This window comes from Haliotis rubra, unplaced genomic scaffold (genome assembly GCF_003918875.1).
Source record: "Haliotis rubra isolate DU_JTF1 unplaced genomic scaffold, ASM391887v1 Scf746, whole genome shotgun sequence".
In the NCBI taxonomy this organism is placed as follows: domain Eukaryota; kingdom Metazoa; phylum Mollusca; class Gastropoda; order Lepetellida; family Haliotidae; genus Haliotis; species Haliotis rubra.
Genome location: NW_025767464.1, coordinates 88,722 through 98,387, shown reverse-complemented (window position 1 = coordinate 98,387; position 9,666 = coordinate 88,722). Strand labels below are relative to the sequence as shown.

Here is a 9,666-nt window from a genome sequence, read left to right as displayed (position 1 = left end):
GAAGTAGCGCCTCGCGAGACTTACAGGCCCTATACCGATCCCATAAACGTGGAATGGTACACTGCTTACATCATAATACACTGGTGTGAGTTGAATATCACGTGCACCTGCAGACTGACTCTCTCCAGCCTAATGACGTCTATGGTGACCCTGAGATTGGCACCATTCAGTCTCGGTATTTTCCCTACTTCCAATATGTCGACAAACATGTGACAAAATGTTGATTTGCGCGTGACCTTTTACATGTTTTATAGTCATTGTCATTGCACATGATTGTCCGAGTGTGCCTCGTTTCGGATTGCTCTAAGTCCCTACTTCAGTATCGATTGACGTCGCTCCACGTTCTGAAGTCGTCTCGTAGAACAAGGTCCAGATGGTGTCACATTGTCAGCAGGCTGATGGTCCTTGAGTGACGTGCTTTCCGCGTCACGTGATAAGTGTGCACTGCAGTCAAACAGGACAGGTCACCTCTGGGTCAGGTCGACCAACCTGTTTTGTTTGTTTTCTTGTCTGCAATATTCCAGCTACATGGCGGCGGTCTGTAAATGATCGAGTCTCGACAAGACAATCCAGTAACTGACATCATGAGCATCGATATACGCAAGTTTGATATGATGACATGTGTCAACCAAGTCAGCGATCATGATCACCAGATCCCGTTAGTCGCCTCTAACGACAAGCATGGGTTGCTGAAGACCAATTGTTATTTATTATTATCACTGGATATGTTTATAGCGCACATATCCACGCAACTAGTACATGCTCAAGGCGCTGGTACTTTTTCCTTCGATCACTGGATGTCAATCTCAACCTCACATCGTATCATCAATCTCAACTCCCTGGGGATCATACAACTCTTGCAGCCACTAGGCGCACCGAGTTATTGTGGCTTTCTCATCCTTACGAGGTACCCATTCACAGTTTGATGGACTGGGACACATTGTCAGAGTATTTTGTTCAAGTTTACTGCACGTTGCTGTACCCGCAACTAGGTGTTTGCACGTATCCATGTGGCCACCATCTGGTCATATACCAACGGATTCGTGGGTTGTTTTAAGAGCACAGGGTTGTGTACTGTATACTGTTCTAACCCGGGTCCTCAAGGGTTCGACCAACCGTTGTCATCCGTTGACATGGAGAGAATGCGATTTACTTAAAGTTCAGGACATGTCCGCACATGTCAAAGACCTACGATATGTAAAGGTTAGCCGATGATTGTCATATAATTTTAGCTTGTAGATATTACAACTTGTCATCGCTCTGTACTGAAATAATGCCGATGACACTTTGATTTAAATTCAATCACTCAATCGCCAACGCATTTATGCATGGGGTCGGGTGGTCAGGTTCGCTAATTTGATGGATGGATATCAATCCCAATAATAATGATAATGATCCCAAGTAAGGTGCAGCCAGTTACATGGGTGACACCTAAGGTGTTCCCCACGAACCTGAGTCTATCAAGGGCCTTGTGGTTAATGCCATCGGGGCGGTTGGGTAGCCTAGTGGTTAAAGTGTTGGCTCGTCACGCCGAAGACCCGGGTTCGAATCCCCACATGGGTACAATGTGTGAAGCCCATTTCTGGTGTCCCCCGCCGTGATGTTGCTGGAATATTGCTAAAAGCGGCGTAAAACCAAACTCAGTCAGTCAGTTAATGCCATCACTAGTCGGTTGGATTTGGTCTTCAGCAATCCGTCCTTGTCATTAGAGGCGACAAGGGGGATCAGGTGGTCCGACTCGCTGACGTGGTTGACACATGTCATCGTATCCCAGTTGCATAGATCGATGCTCATGATGGCAATCACATAAATGCGACTCGATTATTTGCAGATCGACGTCATATAGCTGGAATATTGCACTCCCCCTCTATACATCATCTGTAACCTTAAAAGAAATCATTAAAACCTATAAAGTTAAAAGGGGCGGTGGGGGCAGCCTAGTGGTTAAAGCGTTCGCTAGTCACGCCGAAGACCCATGCTCGATTCCTTACATGGGTACAATGTGTGAAGCTCATTCCTGGTGTCCCCCGCCGTAATATTGCTGGAATACTGCTAAAAGCGGCGTAAAACTAAACTCACTCACTATAATGTAAAAATGTGAGAAAATATTGATTATTATTATCATACCTCAGTAATGTTGTTTAAAGCAGCACTCATGATAACTATAATGGTTCAAAGATACCAAACATGTATTATGTCTGTTCTGTGTCCACGTTCACGTTTCATGCTTCAGGTGCCTGTGTTCTCCTCTTTGTCTGTGTTCCTGTCATGCTGCCAGTGTATGTTTCCGTGTTATCCTCCACGTCTGTGTCTGTGTCCTTGTCAACCTTCAGGAGTCTGTGTTCTTGTCAAACTACAGGTGTCTGTGTTCTCCTCTTTGTCTGTGTTCTTGTCATGCTGCCAGTGTATGTTTCCGTGTTATCCTCCACGTCTGTGTCTGTGTCCTTGTCAACCTTCAGGAGTCTGTGTTCTTGTCAAACTACAGGTGTCTGTGTTCTCCTCTTTGTCTGTGTTCTTGTCATGCTGCCAGTGTATGTTTCCGTGTTATCCTCCACGTCTGTGTCTGTGTCCTTGTCAACCTTCAGGAGTCTGTGTTCTTGTCAAACTACAGGTGTCTGTGTTCTCCTCTTTGTCTGTGTTCTTGTCAGCCTTCAGGTATCAGGGGCTCTTTTTCTTGTCAATATCTGTGTTCCTATCATGCTTCCGGTGTGTTTTATTTCTTGTCTACATCCGTGTCCTTGTCATGATTTAGGTTTCTGTTCTTCTTGTTTGTCCGTGCCCTGGCTGTCCCCCAGGCTTCTGTATTCTACTCCTTGTCTGGGTCGCCACGACACAGTATTCACGTGTGACAATGTACCTACAATCGATAAATCAGCTTGTGGACGCAATGACTCTGTCAAATAAGTACACATTTCATAAGAAATATGTATCATGATCCATATGTATATGTTTAACCCCAAAACATACAGATTGCATTTCAAGGCCACAGGACATCTCTTCAAGTCCAACATATCAGAGCTAACATGGCAGCCCAGAACAGACCAGAACCACAATATCATAAACAGATGCCTCGTGTTGAAGTCAAATGTACGTTGTAAATAAAAACAGGTATTTAAAAGAGTCACACTTGAGACAAATCAATGTATGGATTATTGGAGTAAACACACCCACCTGGCTCTAACAGCTCATCAACTCCACATGGAGTAACTCCTTCACTGCAGTTGTTCCAGGGAGCCCGAGTGTCACACAGCAACTGGAGGTTGGTACATACATTCCTATTGAACGTACACTCATGATGAGATTGTTCCATTTCAGTACTGCAAACAAATACTTCGTCGGCTCCCTATGTCTTAATCTCTTTCAAGGGTTTTATACCCAGATTCTTTTTATGACATTTCATGATTGGTTTAAAGAGCTGGGTCCCGATTCACAAAACATTCATTGCGCTACGACATCCTTAAGGTTTTGATAAACTATACAGTTACGACAGGTCGTAGCGCTACGACATTCTTAAGGTTTTGATAAACTATACAGTTACGACAGGTCGTAACGTTACGAACGCTTTGTGGATCGTGACCTTGATACTATGCTGGGGCCCGTTTCACAAAGCTTTCGTAAGCCTAAGATCTCGTAACTTTTATCGTAACATTCGTACCTCCTATACTGTAACATATGAGGTACGAATGCTACGAGAAAAGTTACGAGATCTTAGGCTTACGAGAGCTTTGTGAAATGGGGCCCTGAACAATATAAGTTAGGGGTCATGACTATTGCTTTGTGATAAAGTATTATCTATAACATATGCATATAACAGATCTATAACAGTTTTCATTACTACCGATACAATATGTCGGCAGAAAATCTGTGAAACCTTATTTCTCAGCCTACAATGATACAAAATGCGTTTTTCTTGAAGAAGATCGTTCAGTTTAGGTAGATGTTAGAAATACGGTGTCCTAAAATATATTACTAGGAATACGTTAATGATTAATTACAGTGGACACTGTATAATCCGACATCTGAATTATCCCACAACCTGTGAATTCCGACATATGTTGGGGATCCCGGCAGCGTTCTTCTATATTATCATCATTTAAACATTGAATTATCTGTCACAAGACAGCTGGACTTTGCAAGTCTATACCAGTCCTTGATACAATCAGGTGGATTTGTTTTTACCCTTGTTTTTACCAAGAAAATAGATATTAAACATTAATTTCATGATATAAGCCAATTACAATGGATGGTACTGTTTGAAAAGTATTCAAGCAAGGAGACACTGAATTATCCGACACTCTGTATAATCCGACATTTTTTCCCGGTCTCAGTGAGTGCCGGATTATAGAAAGTCCACTGTAGAAGGGATCTAACCGCCTATGGCTGTTTTTATATTTCAAGTCTGCAAACACCACTCCCAACCTCGTGGGCATCATCTAAGTGGTGAACACCGTGGTATACAAGGAATACTGTTCAAAACGGCTTTCAACCAAACTCACTCACTCAATAAATATCTCGGAATAAATGACAGAACTGGAGTTATTTAAAAATACATTGGTCCTTTCGGTTCCTTATATTGAGATCTTTGCAGCGTAGTGTTTGAGGAGACTATTTTCCTGATTCATAGTGAATAATTCGGTTTCATTGTACCCATTTACATGCGATCATTCTGGGTTCGACAGGGACGCGTATTAAGTCCATTATTATTCAACCAAGTGACAATGAATTTGAAACCCGGAAATCTTGAACCTTCCTGTCAGTTCTCATACTACAGATCATGTACTGTTTGTTTTTTTAAACGATCTCTGGTCTACAGCAACGTCGTAAAATAATTTTCTAAAAGATTGCTGTTTAACTGTAAATTTAGGTTAAACCAAAATTCTAGTTTTCACAAAAGATTTATATTGTAAACATAAAAAATGGTGGCATATAGTTACGTGTTTCGCCATAGAAGTATTTAGATGCTATATTTGCAAGTTGTGAGTGGTAATCCAGTTCTTTTCGGCTTAATGAATTTTTGGCAGTCTTTTAACCCAAACATTTGAAAAGTGTCCAAAATATTGGATATGTTTTCCCAGTATTGCTATACAAGGTATGGTGTAGATAAAACAGAAGCTGTACGTTATGAGTATGTAACGTATATCTCTCGTATATCTGATGTTGGTGAATATTGTAGATACAGCCAATTCATAATTACTTTCACATATTGGTGCAAGATAATGTATATATCAGATAACCGGTAAGTACCGGTTACCGGTTACGCTTTTGGAAGAAATAATATATTTGTATTGTGTTTTTCGCAGCTACATGAGACCAATATTCTCAAAATTACCTATTCGTTTCTTTTTTTGAAGAGTGTAATTGTTCCTGATCTGGTTGTCTTTTTACTTCAGAGACTCTGATCCGTGAAGATGAACATTCTGAGTTGTCTCCTCTTGACGTGTCTGTGGTGCGTCGTCACGTCGTACTCACGATATTGCCTCATATCGGGGATGAGAGTGAAAGTTAACGGTAATTGCATTGTATATGTATGTCCATGTTCAAACTGTCAAAGTTTCGTCCTGAGTACGTTTGTATCATTATGAGGACCCATGAAGATCCGGGTTAGATATTGGTCTTCAGCAACCCATGCTTGTCGTAAGTGGCGACTAACGGGATCGGGTGGTCAGGCTCGCTGACTTGTCTAATGCATGCCATCGGTTCCCAATTGAGTAGATCGGTGCTCATGCACTGGATTCGATGGTCCTGACTCGACCTTATTTACAGGCGTCATATTGTCGAGTACGATGTTAAAGACCAAAACCCATATAACTGGAGATGGTACACGTCGACAGATCTGTTTACCACTTCGTGGGTAAAATACTACTCACACTTTGCTGAGGATCACAAAAATTCACAACTTTTACTTAAACGTAGATTTATAATTTGAAATTGATTTATCTCTCAAGTTTTCGAAAATGAGAGAAAACAGTTGATTCACAAAACAATTTATACTGAAATGAAATTAATTTTCATTAGTCGAAAACTACGAACTTTATCCACAATGTGTTAAAACCTGTATGTCACAAACACAAACACGTTTCACAACTGAATATTGTTGTACACCCTATATCTTGTAAATGTTGAACCTCTAATGCCGCTGATGGTTCTCTCCCATTTGACAGACACCTATTTGACAGACACCCATTTGACAGACACCCATTTGACAGACACTGAACTAGAAAGTTAATTAGGGCAACACCTACGGGTATAATGGAACCGTCCACTGGTCTAGTGAGAAGAGTAGGGCGAGTCAGAAATTATAGTGTGACCAGAAATATTGAGAATTTTGGGAATATGTTTAATTGGATTTCTAGTATAAACAACCTTGACCAGCTATCAAGTGCTTGGTTTCATTCAAGAGAGACAACTCCGTTAATTCTTTTTTCATTAGTTTGTGAAGAGTTATCCCCCTTTGTTTACTTGCTAGCAGACGACATTTTCAATGATCCTCAGTATGGATGATTTAGAGAAGAGGAAGTTGATTTTAGAGTATTATAACAAGGACATCAGTTCAGCTAAAGTGATTTCAAGTAGAACAGGCATCCCTTTGTCCACTGTTTATCGAGTTTTGAAAAATATTGCAACTGGATATGGCATTGAGCACCAGGGAGGCGCAGATAGGCCCAGAGGATTGACTGTCGGTGACAGGAGGCGGCTTGGTATTCTTCTTTCTAAAAACAAACGAAGGAGTTTAGAAAACTTAAGGCTGGATATGATTGATAGAGGAACTGTGGCTGTCTGTAAGGAGACAATTAGAACTGAGCTGCATGCAATGAGTTGACAGAAAAGTCGAGGAATTCCATCACCGATCATGACACCTGAACAAAAGGAGCGAAGGTTGAACTGGTGCTTACAGCATAGAAATTTTAACAGGGACAATGTGATTTTCTCAGATGAAAGTTCTGTGAGGCTGTTTCCTAATACACTGAAATTCTGGACCAAACAAACTGAAAAACCTTTGTATCAGCGCCCAAAGTACAGTCCGAAATTTAACGTGTGGGGTGGCATATCTGTGTTAGGGGCAATGCCCCTCTGTGTATTTGAAGGGAATATGAACAGTGAGCGGTACACAGATATTCTCGAGGGACATTTACTTCCATCTGCTCACGTGTTCTTGGATTTTCCAGTAGGACAACGACCCAAAACATCGTTCAAAGCATTCACAGGCCTGGTTTCGGACCCAAAATATGACATTATTAGATTGGCCAAGCTATAGCCCTGACCTAAATCCAATAGAAAATGTTTGGGGACTTATGAAGGAAAGTGTCAATAAGAAAAATCTGACAAACATTGCTGATATGAAAGAAGAGGTGGTCCGATACTGGGACAGCATGAACCACGGTTTTCTAACTTCTTTGATCAGTAGTATGCCCCGCCGCATTGAAGCCTGCATTGCTGCCCATGGTGACTTGACAAAATACTAACTGTTCACCTGTCTTTGAATCTGGAGTTATGTTCTGCTAATATTCACATTTAATACGTGAGTAATGAGTGAAAAAAAAAAAAAAATTACAATATTTCAATTCTCAATAATTTCTGGTTGTACTGTATCAGAGTTTCTTAACTCATAGCTTGTCCGGTTGCCTACTGTAGGTGGGAGTAAATCCTGAATAAAAACTGGTGTTTAGTAGGAAATACTCCAGTCATTTCAGATATTTTTTGACAATGTTTTCAGTATGATGATGCCAACTCCCTTTTGACGAGAAGGTTAAACCGACATGTTTATGAAAATCAACTGTTTTCATATTGCAGCAATAAAAATTCGAATGAGTGTCTTTTCGGCTATCTTTCAAAGTAAATATAGCTTCACTTTGTTCATGCGTTTTTATTTGGACTATTCCATTATAATGTATAGGTAACAGGTAGTAGCTAATCCGTTCATTGAATCGTAAATGTTGTTTTAAGGCGTCTGCGAACTGCCTGTCTGTGTAATGGGAGGACACCCCGCTGATAGTGGCCTGAGTGTAAATAAAGTTCAGTTCCCAGAAACAGTGTATTATGTGTTCCAGGTAACCAATGCGACGTGATGAACCGTGGGATCGGACATCAGATGACGTATGAGGCCAAGGACTGCGGGGTGACGCTCACGTGTATTGACGGTGGAATCAACGCGTGTATTTCACAGTAAGTTTTCCACAGCGCTGTTAGCATTAAATCTCTGTCCTGCATCGCCTGGACGTGACTATGATGACCACGGCAGCCCTTGTGGACTATGAGTGTCGGGAGACGATAAAGGTGCAGTGAGGTCAGAATCAGTCGATGCATTTCAAGGTATGCTTGTTGCTTAGATTATTGCTCAGGCGTCTCGGGATTTCCTGATCTCGGATGGGGCGGTGGGGTAGCCTAATGGTTAAAGCGTTGGCTCGTCACGCCGAAGACCCGGGTTCGAATCCCCACATGGGCACAATGTGTGAAGCCCATTTCTGGTGTCCCCCGCCGTGATGTTGCTGGAATATTGCTAAAAGCGGCGTAAAACCAAACTCAGTCAGTCAGTCAGTCAGTCCTGATCTCGGCTGCATTACGTAAAGACGCACGCACGCACGAAGACACAAGCACACGGACTGACCAACCGTCCCTGAATTGAAGAAATCACAGTCTCTCTAAACAATAACCTGATGGTATACTTGCCTATATTCCAGGACATTGATGTGTACGGTTATCACACTTGACTGCAATACACTGGTGAGAGAGACTACTTCCATAGTGGATCGACTACTATGCAAGGATTGAGCGGCCAAGACAGATAGACATGAGGCACCCAGCTGGTTGCAAGGATTGAGCGCCAAGTCTTCAGATAGACATGAGGCACCCAGCTGGTTGGTCCTGTGGTCATGATGCTGATACTTCAAATAAACTTACGTTTATGGCGATTGATTTTGTCTATTTGTACCCTTCTTTTCTTTGTTTAACACCACAATCAGCTGCTCTCAGGCTATTCGACGGGGACATGTATATGTGTCTGGACCAGACGAACCAGTGATTGATGTTATGAGCACCACTCCGCGCTGTCAGTGTCTGAATCACCAGCGTCCTTGAGCCAAGTCCATTCCAGTTGGCCATGTACCGATTCGAACAAGGCATTCACTCACGGATAATAACAGGTCTCGTGAACTGGTTATGGTGACGCGTTTGTTTCATACAATCACTCTGATCTTCACTGTGGTAGACAGATATCACATTAATCCACACCAGCCGTTTGTAAAGAAAATCAATATTCTTGTTTTACAAAATGCACCAGTTCAAGACATGCCCAATGAGAATATGAGTGAGTGAGTTTAGTTTTACGCCGCACTCAGCAATATTCAAGCTATGATGGCGGTCTGTAAATAATGAAGTCTGGACCAGACAATCCAGTGATCAACAGCATGAGCATCGATTTGCGCAATTGGGAACCGATGACGTGTCAACCAAGCCAGCGAGCCTGACCACCCGATCCCGTTAGTCGCTTCTCACGACAAGCATGGGTTACTGAAGATCAATTCTAACCCGGATATTCTCGGGTCAATGAGAATATGAAAGGTTCCTGAGAGATGTTTGTGAGTTATGCTTCAGAAAAGAAAGCTTCCTTCAACTGAACAAGTCCAACTTATTGCCTTGGAAGGGTGTTGGTATGGGTGTAGGTGTGGG

The 9,666-nt window shown here is 42.0% G+C and overlaps 1 long non-coding RNA gene across 1 annotated transcript; it reads left to right on the top strand.

Annotated features, from left to right (window-relative positions):
- The first annotated feature begins 3,210 nt into the window (after nt 1-3,210).
- On the top strand, nt 3,211-8,909 carry LOC124259974. The gene is made up of 4 exons (XR_006893970.1): nt 3,211-3,259; nt 5,391-5,508; nt 8,049-8,163; nt 8,679-8,909. It is a non-coding gene; the product is annotated as an uncharacterized LOC124259974 (long non-coding RNA).
- Nucleotides 8,910-9,666: the final 757 nt, after the last annotated feature.